The sequence below is a fragment of the Babylonia areolata genome, chromosome 18 (assembly GCF_041734735.1).
Source record: "Babylonia areolata isolate BAREFJ2019XMU chromosome 18, ASM4173473v1, whole genome shotgun sequence".
NCBI classification, from domain to species: Eukaryota; Metazoa; Mollusca; class Gastropoda; order Neogastropoda; family Buccinidae; genus Babylonia; species Babylonia areolata.
Window position 1 is genome coordinate 51919425 of NC_134893.1, and position 17137 is coordinate 51936561.

Sequence of the window (17137 nt, forward strand, 5' to 3'; positions counted from 1 at the left end):
GTTCTGACTCACTGAGCTGGTGTCAGAGTGTGTCGAGCTGGCTGTGGAATTCCTTTCTTGTGTTCTTATGGGTTTACCTTATCACAGTAGAGCTGGTACAGTATACTACTAATACTACTACCCTTTTTCTGCTTCTATCTTTGATAGCTTGTAAAACTTGACCTTCAGTTTGTGTGTTGATTTTGGGCTTCCACTTCCACTCTCTGTCTGGCACACTCTTTGGTTGTGTGTGTGTGTGTGTGTGTGTGTGTGTGTGTGTGTGTGTCCGTCCGACTGTCTGTCTGTCTGTCTGTCTGTCTGTCTGTCTCTCTCTCTCTCTCTCGCTATCTCTCTATCTATCTATCTATTTCTGCTTATATACTTTTTTTAAGGATGAGTGTAAACATCGTCTTCTGCATTACATGCATCTATAAATGTATCACTCTGTCTCTGTCTCTGGACCCCCTCCCTCCTGCCATCCTCTCCTTCCCTCTCCTGCCTTCCTCTCCTCTACCTCCCTCCTGCCTTCTTCTCCTCTTCCTCCCTCCTTCCTTCCTCTCCCTCCCTCTCTTGCCTTTCTCTCCTCTCCCTCCCTCCTGCCTTCCTCCCCCTCCCTCCTGTATTCCTCTCCTCTCCCTCCCTCCTGCCTTCCTCTCCCTCCCTCCTGTCTTCCTCTCCCTCCCTCCTGCCTTCCTCTCCTCTCCCTCCCTCCTGCCTTCCTCTCCCTCCCTCCTGTCTTCCTCTCCTCTCCCTCCTGCCTTCCTCTCCCTCCCTCCTGCCTTCCTCTCCCTCCCTCTCCTGCCTTCCTCTCCTCTCCCTCCCTCCTGCCTTCCTCTCCCTCTCTTCCTCCCCCTCCCTCCTGTATTCCTCTCCTCTCCCTCCCTCCTGCCTTCCTCTCCCTCCCTCCTGTCTTCCTCTCCCTTCCTCCTGCCTTCCTCTCCTCTCCATCCCTCCTGCCTTCCTCTCCTCTTCCTCCTGACTTCCTCTCCTCTCCCTCCCTCCTGCCTTCCTCTCCTCTCCCTCCCTACTGCCTACCTCTCCCTTCCTCCTGCCTTCCTCTCCTCTCCATCCCTCCTGCCTTCCTCTCCTCTTCCTCCTGACTTCCTCTCCTCTCCCTCCCTCCTGCCTTCCTCTCCTCTCCTTCCCTCCTGCCTACCTCTCCCTTCCTCCTGACTTCCTCTCCTCTCCATCCCTCCTGCTTTCCTCTCCTCCCCTTCCCTCTCCTGCCTTCCTCTCCTGTCCCTCCCTCTCCTGCCTTCCTCTCCTCTCCCTCCTGCCTTCCTCTCCTCTCCCTCCTGCCTTCCTCTCCTCTCCATCCCTCCTACCTTCCTCTCCTCTTCCTCCTTCCTCTCCTCTCCCTCCCTCTTGTCTTCCTCTCCTCTCCCTCCCTCCTGCCTTCCTCTCCTCTTCCTCCTGCCTTCCTCTCCTCTCCCTCCTGACTTCCTCTCCTCTTCCTCCTGACTTCCTCTCCTCTCCCTCCCTCTTGTCTTCCTCTCCTCTCCGTCCCTCCTGCCTTCCTCTCCTCTTCCTCCTGCCTTCCTCTCCTCTCCCTCCCTCCTGCTTTCCTCTCCTCCCCTTCCCTCTCCTGCCTTCCTCTCCTGTCCCTCCCTCTCCTGCCTTCCTCTCCTCTCCCTCCTACCTTCCTCTCCTCTCCCTGCCTCCTGCCTTCCTCTCCTCTCCCTCCCTCCTGTCTTCCTCTCCTCTCTCCCTCTCCTGCCTTCCTCTCCTCCCTCCCTCTCTTGCCTTCCTCTCCTCTCCCTCCCTCCTGCCTTCCTCTCCTCCCCTTCCCTCTCCTGTCTTCCTCTCCTCTCCCTTCCTCTCCTGCCTTCCTCTCCTCTCTCTCCCTCCCTCTCCTGCCTTCCTATTTCTCTTGTGTGCCGTTTTTATTGGTCTTGGCGATCGGTGTGGGGATAGTGCATCCGCCTGGAAAAAAGTGCTCTCTGTCTGTCTGTCTGTCTCTCTGTCTCTCTGTCTCTCTCTCTTTCTCTGTTTCTGTCTCTCTCTGTCTCTGTCTTTTTCTGTTTGTCTGTCTCTGTCTCTGTCTCTGTTTCTCTCTCTCTCTCTCTCTCTCTCTCTCTCTCTCTCTCTCTCTCTCTCTCTCTCTCTCTCTCTCTCTCTCTCCTCTATGTTTCTGTCTCTCCCTCTCCCTCTGTCTGTTTCTGTCTCTGTCTGTTTCTCTCTACCTCTCTGTCTGTCTCTCTCTCTCTCTGTCTCTCTTTCTCTTTCTGTCTGTCTCTGTGTCTATCTCTGTCTCTCTCTGTTTCCGTCTCTTTCTCTGTCTCTATCTCTCTGTCTGTCTCTCTCTGTGTCTCTTTCTGTCTCTCTGTCTCTGTCTGTCTGTGTCTGTCTCTCTTTCTGTCTCTCTGTCTCTGTCTGTCTGTCTCCTCTCTCTCTCTCTCTCTCTCTCTCTCTCTCTCTCTCTCGCCATGTCATCTCACAAACTTCCTAATCTCTCGAGTCATTCCACTCACGGGAGGTCTCAGTCGGAACATGGAAGATGCAAACTCTGTTACACAGGACAGCTAAATGGAACTGACCTGCTGCACGCTTGGGAAGGTGGTTGATGCCACTTGGGGGGAGGGGGGGGGAGGAACGGGGCGGGGTGGGGGGGGGGAGCAGGACAGACTGAACTGAAGTCATCTAATACCATCAATGCTTCCTTCCTGCACTGTCGGAAGTAACTGGATGTAAGTGGTAGTAAGCTGTCACTTTTACCGGAAAAGAGAAGGGGAGCTCTTTTATACCCTTGCAGATATAAAAGCATCGCTCATCAGAACCGCCATCCCATTTGTGGTGCCGGTTGAAACTCTCCTGTGTCGGTTGTTCAGGATGGTCAGACGTGGAAGGATATTATTATGCTCAGTGCTGGTTCACTTAGCATTGGTGCTTTCTCTTTTCTTTTTTTTTCTGGTATCCCCTAGGGTCACAAAACGAATCTCTCTAAGACTGAACTGCAGGAGGGAAGAAATCTCTTGCTGGTGTCGGAAGTATGATATGGTAAAAATTAATGGTTCTGGTTTCGTCTGGCTTCTAGACTTCAAGCTGTGTTTGGAGACAGTTTTGCATCATTCGGTGAAATGAAGGAGGGGTGGAGGTGGGGGGTGGGGGGCGGAGGTAAGGGGGGATGGGAGGCGGTTTTTTTTTTCTTCTGTTCTCTTAAGACTTCAAAATGATCTCACGTCTTTGGACACATTGAGGCATGTAGTCATGGCACTTCACCATTGTGCACGGTCCTCAGCAAGTTTGTTGGTGTGATCTTATAGGTGTTGTTTTTTTTTTGTGTTTTTTTGTAGAGACATGAGGAAAAGTTGTGATGATTCTCTCTCTCTCTCTCTCTCTCTCTCTCTCTCTCTCTCTCTCTCTCTCTCTCTCTCTCTCTCATTAGATATATGTTTGCTATTGTAACTGATGTACATTAGCAAGAAAATATTAGAAGTATAGGCCATGCCTAAAATCTTAATCCTTGGATCAAAAAAAAAAAACGTTTTGATTCTGAGTTCTGATTCTCTCTCTCTCTCTCTCTCTCTCTCTCTCTCTCTCTCTCTCTCTCTCTCTCTCTCTCTCTCTCTCTCTCTTTCATTTTATTAAATATTGTGTAGTGTAGACCCTATTCAGGGCGGGGACTGGATGTAAAAAAGCACACCAGTGCTTATCTATTATCCTCGAATTAAAGAATTTGTCTTGTCTTGTCTTGTCTTGTCTCTGTCTTCTCTCTCTCTCTCTCTCTCTCTCTCTCTCTCTCTCTCTCTCTCTCTCTCCGGTGCAGCTCACTTTCCCAGAACATAAGAAGTCAATAAGAAGCAAAAGGCAGCTATTTGGATGAGGTAGGTGTTTCTTTTTTTTCTTGACCGTGAGTTCATTCCAGACCCATCACGAATATGTCAGATACTGATGAAGCTGCCTATCACCCGTGACTTTGATACAAATGAAGCTGTTAACACTCCTGTCTTTGTAGTGTGTGTGTGTGTGTGTGTGTGTGTGTGTGTGTGTGTGTGTGTGTGTGTGTGTGTGTGTGCGTGCGCTCGCGCATGTGTGCGCTTGTCAGTATTTGTGTATGGGTTTGAGCGCGACTGTACATGCTGAATATTTACTGCATTTTGAGAAAAGGAAAATCTGACCATGTCATGTTTCTCTCTCTCTCTCTCTCTCTCTCTCTCTCTCTCTGTGTGTGTGTGTGTGTGTGTGTGTGTGTGTGTGTGTGTGTGTGTGTGTGTGTGTGTGGCAGATATATATATATATATATATATATATAGAGAGAGAGAGAGAGAGAGAGAGAGAGAGAGAGAGAGGGAGAGAGAGAGAGAGAGAGAGAGAGAGAGAGAGAGAGAGAGAGATGACACTTCTATAAAGTTCCTAGCCAGGGGAGACGATGAACGTTACTTGTATCGTTTGGAATTCATGATATTCTGCAAGGAGCGTCCATTAACATTCATGATGGCAAGACATTCAGCAGAAATGTCCCTTCTTCAGGTTCAGCTCAGTGCCTTCTGTATTATTGGGCTTAAAGCGTGGGGTGAAGAAAGTCATCATTCTGTCAGCTGCATTGACTATTTAGCCATTTGTTTATTGACAAAAGACTGAGGAGGCAGCGGATGCGTGAATTCAAAGACAACGCACACGTCGACACGCGCAAGCTCACACATTCATGATGAATACGACATCTGCTGTCTCGCACTTAAGAAAAAAAAATATTGCAAACAAGTTACACGCACTTGCGCTCACTGCGGATGAAAATTTGTTTGTTTGTTTTTTTTTGTTTTTTTTTTTTTTTTTTTTTTTTTAATGCAAAGACACGGTTTGTAGACTTCCCATGGAAATATACTGGCCTGTTGTCCACCTTAGGCGCGAGTGTGGTTATGTATCCAGAGTAATCTCCAAGTGTCCTATGTATGATATAAGGATTTGGGGTATTCTGTGAAATGTGATCAGACAGCCGAATAAATCCATTAAAAGAATAAGAAAACGTTGTTGTTTTTCTCTCGTTTTCAGCGGTAATATTTTAGTCAAAATTACATATCAGTTGTCGTTAGCTCGCTTTTTTCTTTTGAAGTGGAAGACTATCATTTGTTCTGGCATAGATTTTTTTTTTTTTTTTTTTTAGTTCTGTCCGTAATCTTGGTTTTTACCTTGATTCATCCCTCACGATGGAAACTCATGTAAACCACCTGTGTAAAGTTCTTTACTTTCAGCTTCACCTGTCTGTTGATGCCGTCAACAAACTTGCTGTTGCCTTCATTTTATCCCGCCTAGATTATTGTAATTCTCTCCTAGCTGGACCTTCCTAATGATAAACTCTACAAGCTCCAGAAAATACAGAATAGTGCAGCTCGACTCGTCCTTAAAAAGTCGAGGAGAGAGAGTGCTACTGCTCTACTGTGGACACTTCATTGGTTGCCTGTTCAAGCCAGAATTGAATATAAAGTTGCCTGCCTATGCTTTCAGTGCCTGAATTGTGATACCACACCCTCATATCTTTCTGAGCTTGTTAACCCGTACTTGCCAAACAGAACATTGAGATCTCTTGATTCCTCCCAGCTAACTGTTCCCCGATACTTCCTTAACTCCTGTGGAAAGAGGTCATTTTCTGTCTTCGGCCCCAGCTGCCTATTGCTCTCAGACAAATAACTCATATATCTACCTTTAAAGTAAATCCTTAAAACTTATCTCTATTAAAAAATACTTGTCATAACTCAAATAGTGCTGTTGTCCCAGGCCCATGGCAATGTGAGTGTGTGTGATGGGAGAGTAGAGAAAATGGGAGTGGGTAGATGGATGGTGGTGGTGTGGTTCGAAAGGGAGAATGGCCCGATTTTTACCCCTTTTACCTTTATTATCCAAAATTTTATTTTACAATTTTTACAAAATCTGCGGCATGCAGATTACAATTATGTTCCTTTTTACAGGTATATATTTTAAGTGAAAATTGCTGTCATCTCAGCCGTTTAATCATGTGTGTGTCTGTGCGTGGGTGTTAGAGTGAGTGTTGGAGTGTAACAGTTGTAGTATGTTAATTTGAGTTTTATGCACTGTGTTGTTGTTTTTTTATAATATCAGTGATTCTGTTTTTATGTTTCTACTACTTTTTATGTGCTTTCTTGTTTCACTTTAGGTACTGGGTTGTAAAACGCTTAGAGCTTGCTTATGCTTGTATTATAGCGCTATATAAAAATAATATTATTATTATTATTATTAAGTGCGTACAGCATCGCATTGTTTCAATTTGACCTCAAAAGACGAAACAAACAAATACAAAACAGCTAGTGATTTTGCTTTTTTTTATTTTTTTTTTTATAGGAACGATGCTAGCTTTTCCGTACTCGTCTACATTATGGTCATCTTTCTTAACTTACTTTTTTCCCAAAAAATCTTCTTGACGTGGACATTGACAGATAGAAGATGGAGATGTTTGAAAGGAGATGAAAAGTCTTTATCCACAGCCGGATCCCATTTCAGGGAGCCATCAAGGGCTTGTCAGACTGCACGTAGCAGCTCCACATTGTGGGGCTAACATCAGACAAATAAGGCTGTTAGTTAAACAGGTCCTTTGTCGCCCTGACTGACGAGGCGCTAGTGGACATGGCGGTGTGTGTTTGAGTGAGGACAGGCAGCTCACAGTGGACAGTATCGATGGCATTCCTTACGCCTTCCGTTCTGTTTCTGTCACGACTATTTCGCACGTCAGCGGAGTATCTGTAGCTTTATCAAAGAAGCACGCACTAGACTAAAGCGGCACACAGTGTATACAGTATCGATGTTCGCCAACCAACCCCTCAGCTCTGTTCGGACCATTCCACACACTCGCGGATTCTAGGTATAATAGGCACGTGCGTGCACAAATGCCTACGTGTGAGTGCACGCAAACTCAAGCGCTTCCCATCCTCACTTCCCGAACCTCTTCGAGAACTCAGAACTCAAAATGATTTTATTCAAGGATTAAGATTTTAGGCACAGCCTATTCTTCCAATCTGTCTTTGCTAGAGAGAGAGGGAGAGAGAGAGAGAGAGAGAGAGAGAGAGATTGCGGATCGCATCTCTTTGCAGATTTCAGTAAAGGCAAATATACGCTTCTTCTGTGTCAGTGCTTGTTTGACTGATAATTCTCGGGTTATAACAGCTGAGTTGCGCTGGCCAGTTGTTCATAGCCAACATTATCACATCCCTTGCATCCATTCCGGATCCCCAAACGAAAGGTGCAAAGATACATTATTTGCGAGGTATTTTATAAGTTACCATTTTTCCATTTTCCCCACTATGATTGAGAACACCCCTAATATGTGACTGGTGTCACTGGAGCACATGCCATACGGGTTGACATTTCTCTGCCAATGTCGAAATATCATCTGAGGAGTCCTCGGGATACAATCCTGCAGTCATATCAGTCATGGTTCTTCCTCAGAGAGAATTCAAATGTCACCCCTCGAAAGGTTTTTCACTGGCTCACTGGTCCCCAATTCGTGTTTGGTCGTGGGGTCGTTGCACTGCTGAAAGCATCACCAACATTCCCCATTTCTGGTGGTCGTGGGATAGAAGCCAGAGTTTAGGCAAAGCTCCTCTTTGTCCATTAAGTGATGCTGTGTGCCCGCTTCTTTCGCTGTCTGCCTCGTCTCCTTTTCCCCTGCACTGTTCCCTGAAGGAGGGTCTTGGAGAGCCTGTCGCATCTTGTGACGGGGCCGTACCAGGTCATTTTCTTGTTGTTGGTGTGTTTTTTTTACTGTGGTCAGGTCTTCATACCGTCCAGCGTGCTGTCTTGTGGTTTTTCTTCTTCATTTGTTAAGTGAGTAAGAGATGCCAAGGAGTTTCCAGAAGCATCTCATTTCCACCACTTGGATCCTTCTCTGAAGCTTTGCGGAGAGTCAAGGACTCGCATGCATACAAGAAAATCAAGAAAACCAGTACGTGTAGAATGTTGCTTCAGCTTTTCATCTAGAGTGATGTTCTTGTCTCTCCGTGTGGGCTTCAGTCTTGCCAGTGCTGTTGCAGTCTGCTCTTACCAGTGTTCAGGCCTTAGATCCTTCTTCACTAACGAAGAGTTTTTACACATCGATTTTTTTTTACTCACTCAGTACGGCCAGTCCTCTCTTCTCCTCTACATAGACCCCTCGGATGTCCAGTGGGTGTCTCAATGATCCAACCTTTAGCTTCCGTCGTCAGAATTGTGGTATTCTTTGTCAACATTCACCTCTTCAGTGTAAGAGCCTCCCGCTTGTAATATTTTGATGGTGGTAATTGGGGTGAAACGCTGTTAACGTCGTCTCTTTCGCCGTTCGTATGGAGAGAGTTAAAAGTTCGGAAAGGAGAAAGAAAATTCACTCATTTATTCTCTTTGAATGGCAACAAAGTGTCTCCACACTGCCAGATTGGAGCTGTCTTCACTTAAGGTAACCAGTGAAAAACAACGCATTATCCCCACACCTTTAGCGTTCTTCTGTTTCTGCGGATTAGTAGTCAAGGTGGCTGGAAGTGGGATTATATTCAGTCTAGTCGGAACCAAAACACATCTCGAGAAGGGTTAAGTAGGTGGGGTGGGGTGGGGGGGGGGGGGGGGGGGGGGTGATATTCTTTCTGGGGTCTGGGCAACACGACAGAGAAAAATGGTTGTCGTTCCGGTGTCTGGCGCCTGAAGGCCTGTCTGAAAGAAACAGAACTGACTGGTGGCGATATGGAGAGACCGGTTGGACTGAGAGTTCGTGGTTGTTTGGTGGAGGTTAAGATTTTAATGGGGGTAGACATACGTTCGACTCGTGTTAAATAACCGACCTTTCTCGACTGTCATTATCTCAGGAATATAATGCCCGGGTTAAAACAAATCCTGGGTTAGCCATAAATATTTTAGATTTTTCGTCAAATTCCCGATTTATCTCCGTTTCTATTTTCATATTTTCCCTTCTTTTTCTTAAAAAATACTGGTATTTCGGTTTTTACGAAAAGATCTTTTGACCAATAACATACGTTTGATGCCTTTCCGGTTACCTTTAGTTTTAGAGATGCATTGATCCTCTGTGAAGGTTTCCCTTTGTGATATTCTATCACAAACGTTTCCAGTGGTTTGATGTGGATTTTACACAATCCCTTCACTTTGCGGAAATGCTGACGAAGTCAATTTCAAAACTTGAATTTGGCAGGAACTTTAAGCACGTCTTCAGTCAACTTGCAGTTGTCTGCGCATTAACAAGAGGATTAACGTCGAGGCGTTTGCAATAAGCACGAGGAAAAAGAACACCAGCAGCCACTACCACCACCACCACCACAACAACAATAATGATGATGATGATGATGATGATAATGATAATGATAATAATACTAATATTAATGGCACCTCCAATGCCTCTTGCAATACTAACTCATTTCCAGTTGGTGAACACAATTACAACCAACCAAACATAATCTCCTCTCTCGCATGCGTTATTTGCCCCACTCCTCTTTCTACTCACACTCTTCTTCCCACCAATGATGCCTGTGTCCATCCTCGTGATCCGCACAAGCCACCTGCACGATACACAATGCAACACAGACATACATGGAAATAAAGTTTCCCAACATATTTCACTAGACTGATGAATATTGTGGTAAAGTAAAAACATGTAGACCCCAGAAAAACACCCATGTGACCCTTCGCATAATCGCACACGGTGAGAAAATGTGGGACTGCGAGAAAGCGTGTCAGTCCCCTTCATTTTTCTCTAAGATTTTTGCTGGGAAGGGACACGACACCAACCCCGATGACAAGGGAAATGCCTTGATAAAAATGAAATAAATTAAACCATAAGGGGGACTTCCCACCTGTTTCACACATTGGGAGAAAGCATTGGGGCGCTCCCCGCGATTTATCGCAGATTGAGAGAAAGCGTGGCAGTAGAAAGCCTACGCTACCTGGCAATCCCAGAAAGCTTGGGAGCACACCCACCTCCACTCCCTGCGAGATAGCGTGGGATTCCGAGAAAGTGTGAACTAACAAGCCATCTCCTCTAGTTCAGCAACACAGTCGTTACAAAGTCGTCAAGTCAGAGCTGTTGCGACAATCCGATTTGACCCCGAGGCCAGACACTAGTGGACAGAAAGAAAATCGCTCAGTGTCCTGGTCGCCTCGAAGCTGTCCGGAAATAAATCAGCCAAAATGGCAATAAGTTGTCACCTTAACTGTCAGACCGGAGGTCTTTTCCCTCACGTGTATAAAAGCACTGCCGATGCTGGGGATGCCTTTTTTTCCATTCGAGTTGTCAGGATGGCTAGACGTGGATGATACATAGTGCAGGATGAGTTTTTCAGAAGCACCCGTTGAAGGATCCAGTTGGGTCTCAAACAACCCTCCGAGGGTTGAAGCACGGGAAAAAGAGCCTTCACAGTCGCGACAGTCCGACGAAGAAAATGGCCTTCATTCCGAGGTGTCTGGCACCGAGTGGCGAAACTGGAAAACGGCAGGATCGGTGGTTATGTGAAGAAGAGATTGGATGGGGAGTTAGAGCTGTTACCGGGGTGACAAAACCTAGAGATAAATGTGACTGGCTGCAGACATCAGACTGTCCTACCGACCCACCCAGCGCTCTCCAACCAGACGAGAGTTATCTGAATTGTAAATGTTATGATTGCTATGAACAATTTGCAGCTCAGATGAAGACTTCTGTTGCAATCACATGATGTTTATACATTATTTTGCTCAGCAGAACGGTGGTTAAAATGGCACGGTAATCTATTCTGGGTTCCGGGTTTTGCTGGTATTGGAAGTATGGAAGCTGTTGATCACGTGCTGCAGTTCCTGAGCTCACTCGATTTTGTTCACATTGCCAAGCTACAGGGAACGTATTTGTGCTTCGATTTCTTGTACAGACCTTCATCACATGATAGAAAATCACCGACAGGAGATCTATCTTTCAAACTGTCAGAGATTCACTCTTGTAAATATTAAAACAGATACTATTTTCAGCATGTCATTAATTTGTCATCCACAAAGGTCGAATATCGTGTGCTATAAGACAGCTCCGTTGTAAGAAACGGTTTAACCTGCTGACTGCTGGGGTATATTTGATATCGTGTACATAACAATAAATACATTTTTTCTGTAATATTACCACCTTAGACATGTGTTTGCAGCCAGAAGGAAGCACATGATCACTTTGATTTATTGAACGAAGGAATGACCACTTTGATTTATCCGGACATAGTTTCGAACCTGTCTTTTTACCTTTGTCGTTTTGATTATTTGATGTTTTGTATTGAAATGTTTTTGACTTCAGACTTGAAAATGTTGGTTTGCTTTCTTTGAGGCTCTGAGATGCCCTGTGAATGTCGGCTGGGATATGACAAAAGACAAACATGAGCTTCTCTCACCCACCCTGCCATCCTCTCTTCACTTCACTCTCTCCCTCCCTCTCCACTACATTCCTTCTACCCTTTTCCATCCCCCGGTCTTATTCACCTCACTTTCGCACGCTGGACATCAAATGGACAGGAAGACAGCGCTGTTGGGGAGGGAGGAAGGGCGGGAGGAGGCGGAAGTCATTATCCTCAGCAGGATTCCATCCCAGAGAGTCACCCAGAGCTTGTCAGACACGGACGGGGGTGCTGCCCATCACTCGTGACCGCCAGACAAATTAAGCCGTGAAATCCGTCATCTTTAGCATTGACGTCCACGACACTTTCTTCCTGGGGGTTCTGGTCGCTAGGGACAGCGAGCGATGAACGGTTTCCTTCAGGTTCCGTTCCGTTGATTATGCCAGAAACCTTTTAACTGTGAGTACCTTACCTTCATAAGTGGCGGCGATTAGGAGATTCACTTGCACGCACACATACTGATGAAATACACGGCAGACACTATTGCTAGAACAGAAGATTTGCAGTGCACACGTATTTTTGGGTGTTTGCAAAAATCTTCCCGTTTCATTTGCTTCGGTTGAGAAGTGCACTCTAGTGTTCCTACCTTTTGAAAATAGACAATTACTATATATGAATAGAAAGCGGATGACAGTTCTGTACTACTCTACACATGAGTGAATAGAAACCGCTGATAATTTGGTATGCGTACGAGATCCAACCCAGTGCCGGATATCTTCGTAAGTTCCGCAGTAGTAGCTCCAGTTTCACGGGGTTTCAAAATACTTTGATACTTTCGATTAGATCGTTCCTAAGCTTTTTATATTTATATATTAAAAACTAGATGATCGCATATTTTTACACAACGATTCGCTGGTAGTATATTAAAAGACCACATACGAATGGTTCTCAACAGTGTTCAAATTGTGTATTTTGATTAAAAAAAATATTATTCTGTTCTTATCTGATAGTTCAAACTAATGATTGAGGTTATTGAAATCTGCATAGAGGTGAGTAGTTTTAGGAGTTGATGTTTAAGATAGTACTGTATCAGTCAGTTGTGAATTGCAACATACTGGGCTGATGCCAACAAGCTATTCAGAAAGTGCTGATATCCATTGTATTTCGCTGCATTTTTCCGCTTCCTCTGTACGGCTTCAGCACTAGCTCCACTTCATCTCTCTGTCTCTGTCTCTGTCTCTCTCTCTGCCTCTCTCTCTGTCTCTCTCTCTTTCTGTCTCTGTCTCTTTCTGTCTCTCTCTCTCTTTCCCTCTCTGTGTCTCTGTCTCTGTCTCTCTCTCTCTCTCTCTCTCTCTCTCTCTCTCTCTGTCTATGCCTCTCTCTCTGTCCCTCTGTCTTTTTCCCTGTCCCTCACCCTCTCCCTTTCTAACTCCATTTCTAAGTATTATAAAAACAAACGCAAAGTATAGCATCAGTATGACTTAAGGTCTAAAACCACCAACATGTGTGTGATCAAACCATAACTAAATTGACAACCATGACACTCTTTAACCGCTGTCGTTGGAAATCAATAGTAGGATGCCATTTTCCAGATCTTTGAGGGGAAGGGGACTTGGGGAGGGGGGGGGGGGGCGGAGGAATTCAGATACAGAAGAGGGGAAGGTGATCGAAATTTTCTAAACTTGGACTTATTTATGGTCTGACCTATTTACAGACATATGAAAAGATTGGGACTCTTTTTTTTTTCAGATTTACGTTTCTGGGTTTTGTTGTTTGGTGGTGTGTTGTTGTTTTTTGTTGTTGTTTTTTAATATAAAGTTTTGCACTGGATCTTCGACATATTGCGAAACAGTCACATTATTTTTGCATGACGCAATATTACGTATAATTAGATGTCAGTTCAAAGGATGTCCAAGGCTCTGCACAATGTTTTATTATAGACAAAGGAAACGGAACAGAGGGAAAGGAAAGTGGCTCAACAACAGATGGCGGTGAAGAAGAAAGGTTGCTTTTCTGCACGAAAGGGTTGTGAGAAGACAGGGTCAGGTGGTTTTGGTTTTTGGTGTTTTTGGTTTTTTTGTTGTTGTTGTTGTTGTTGTTGTTGTTTTTCATTCCATTGGTCTTTTGTGTCCATTCGTTTTTTTTTGTTTTTTTTTAATTTCTGGTAGAGCAACCCACGTTTTCAAAAGGCGGTCGTTGTTCTGGTTGATCACGCCACGTGTGTGTGTGTGTGTGTGTGTGTGTGTGTGTGTGTGTGTGTGTGTGTGTGTGTGTGTGTGTGTGTGTGTGTGTGTGTGCGTGTGTCTATGTGTGTGTGTGTGCGTATGTGTGTATGTTTGTGTGTGTGTGTGTATGTGTGTGTGTGTATATGTGTGTGTGTGTATGTATGTGTGCGTGTGTGTGTATGTGTTTGTGTGCGTGGATGTGGCGTGTGTGTGCGTGTGTGTGTGTGTGTGTGTGTATGTGTGTATGTGCGCAAGAACGTGCAGAAAAAAGATAGAAAGGGAGACAGAGACAGAGAGAGAGAAAGAGATCTGCCATTGTCACATCAAGCAGATTATTCAGTGCCAGCTTTTTTTTTTTCTAGCCTCCCTTATCACATGTTTCAATACCCGTGGAAAAATTAATTGCGCCCTCGTTCGTGGAACCACCACTGGCCGGCCATACCTCGCTGTGTGACCGTCACCACCAGTTCAGAATGCTTCCTCGGGGGCTGTCGCTGCGTGCGGGATCATCTCTGCTGTCCACTGGGCCAGCACGTGATGCCAGTGCACCGTGGAACGAAAAACCATGAATAAATGATAAACAGTAGCAACAAAAAAAAGGGGGACTGGGAGAACTGATGAAGTGGATAAGGGCATGGAGTGGTGGTTGCACATTTTTGATCCACGTATACGTTGTAGGCTACATGCTTTAGATTAATTGATAGTTGGCTTCAGTGAGGGCTCCATTCAATCACGCTTGTTGTATATCGCTTTTTGTTGTCCCCCCCCCCACCAACCCCTCCCCCCCACCGCCCCCCCCCCTTTTTTTTCCGAGAACTAACTGACGGTGATTGGTCGAGGTCTGACCTATCCATGTAGATTGATCAATTTTCCCCCACTTATTTTATTTTCTGGTACGATTCTACCAATGTTCTAAATATCCCTCTGAAAACGGACTATGACTGCCAACATGGCGGAGGTTAAAACGGTCATTCATGTAAAAGCCTACTAGTAATGACGATTGAACGTGGGAGTCGCAGCCTACGATCGAATAAGGAGAAGAAATTGCGATTAACGTGACAAGTGTATGAAACTGGCAAAATGCAGTTGAACAGTCAGTTTAAAAACGTGTACACGTACACCGCCATGATCGCAGCGTGAACGCTCCACAACCAATATGACTGACAGCCTGCCATCTGCAAGTGTTACGACACGTCCAAACACATCATTCCTCCTGCGAACGCCTCTGGAAACTTGCTAGAATACATCGATTCCAACATTGTACGGCACTCTCGGAGATGCTGATTACATTGTTTTCTTTGCGTTGATTTCTGACGTCAGAGGAAAGCAATTTTCATCGCCATCTCCGGCTTGGAACGTAAGCTCGCGATTGTGAACACGATCAAAATGTAATCATTGAACCTCTTCTGATAATTGCACGCCGCTTCTACCACCAGCATGAATGAATGAACGAAGGGACGAACAAATAAAAGTAATCCTCTTGTTTGGTCGAACGCTCAATCTCCTTACGTTTTTATTACGGGAACCCAACACATTATCCCGCAGCCCACGACCATTGATCGCTGCCGATGTCATAATTGCTATGAAATTAGTTTGAACTCGAACAGACAGGTGACCCGCCCGCTTTAAGTCACCATAACTCTCGCTTCGTATTGACCATTGGCCTTGATTCACCAATCAATACCTGGATCCACACCAGTTAACTTTGCCTTCTGGATGTTGGAAACAGTCAGTGGGACAGGTGGGGAGTGTCGACAGGTTATGAAGTGTGGGCATGCGTCAGTTTTATTGACAAAGACTTGATGAATCCTACGCTCTCCCCAGCACTCTAACAGACACTCTGATAGACGGGGGAGTGTGGTAAAGACTCTGCTGATCTATGGACACTTTCTTGTGGAGGAAACGTACAATCCGATTAAATAACCAGATGATAAAGGGGTTTCTAGCTTTCTCTTGTGAATCAGAAAGTGCAACAATAGGTCTACTCGCAGGCTGATTACGGCAAGCTTTTCAGCCAAGACCATCTTTTTCACAGACTCCCAAGCACTCTTGCCTTTTGCTTTATTGTGAACTCTTCCCACACCCTCACACCTCTTCATTCTCCTTATTCAAGTTTATGTCGTATTCGCTTCACATGTCAGTTTATTTGTTCTGTCTGTACTTGACCAAATTTCGACACCATTCAGATTCGATTTTTTTTACTGACTCGTTCTCTTGTCTCGTTTATGATAATTCTCAAAGTTGATTCAAGCTTTATTCGGGAATTGCAGCAATTTCGAAGTGGTGAGCTGCTCTTAGAAAACTATCATTGGCTGTCTTGACAAAAAGTCAAGAGATCGAAAACTTGAGGAGACTGCAGGATTGGATATAAACACGAATTTAATGGAGATTTGGGTCTTGTGTGATTCTGCCTAACGCCAATGTTGTCTTGGTTTGATAGAATTTAAACAAAACGCAGTGTAGCCAAGCAGCTGAAGCAGCTGAATTTATTTTTAAATGAACAGATAATATTCGTAAAAAGAACGCGATCCTTGTTTGAATAACAGGCAGTACTGGCGCGTGTTTTGTGACGTATGCTTTTGCACAGTTCGTGTCACGGTCTATGTATATAACCATCCGTCAAACAAAACCACACATCACTTCTCTCTCCTGACATGCCAACCCGGTGTGTGTCTTTTGGAGTGGAAAATAGGATGCATTGTTTCACAAGGGCACGAGTGTGACTGCATTGTTATAATCCTAACCACTGGAGCATACAGACTGCCAGATAGTCATCAGCCATGTGTAAAACTGATGCAGGCAGTGATTAACGAAAGAGAGAGGAGGAGAAACAGACAGACAAAAACACAGCATGGATGTTTCGGCTCCCCTACGCATTTTTGGAGACAGATATGTTGATTTGTAATGGGTGGCCTCCACATCAGCAACATCATCATCATCATCTTGTCGTCAATGTCGAAAAAGCGCTTGACTAATGAAAAACACTGAAAACTTTCAGTACCGATTAAACTGTGTTTTGTAGTGCTTGAGGAAGAGCCACAAAGAGATGCAGACAGACAGACAGGTTTTTTTGTTTGTTTGTTGTTGTTGTTTTTTGTTGCTGCTATTTGCAACCATGGTGATTTTTTATCCGGTTAGACCACCAACTCCTCGGGCCCCCTCACATTTCACTCCCAGCAGTTTTGCAGACGGCTGTATGTAAGTGACCTGTGATTCTCCGCCTTCGTCCGCCCATCCACGTGCACTTATATGATTATTCCCCTCAGTTCTTTTCGATTGTCAGTTTCTTTGTCTATCAAACGGAACACCATTGCGTTACTCACTTTTTTACATTTTTTGTTACTCGTAGTCATCTCCCTGAATGTTAGTTGTTGTTGTTGTTTTCTTTCTCTAACGTCTCTCAATTTAGACGTACTTATAACCTTCCTAAGAAGCACATAACCTCAAATAAACTGTTCTCCTTTCCCATTCTACATATTCATAATCCATACGTTTTTTTGTTTTTTGTTTTTGTTTTTTTTGGTTTTTTCCCCAAGATACAGATACTTACGTTTCTTTCCATTTCCCTACCTCCTTTCCCTTCCTCACTCTCTCTCTCATCTTCCCTGCCCTCCTTCTCCATCTTCACTCCCCTCTATTTCTGTTACTCCCCATAACCAGTTTGAA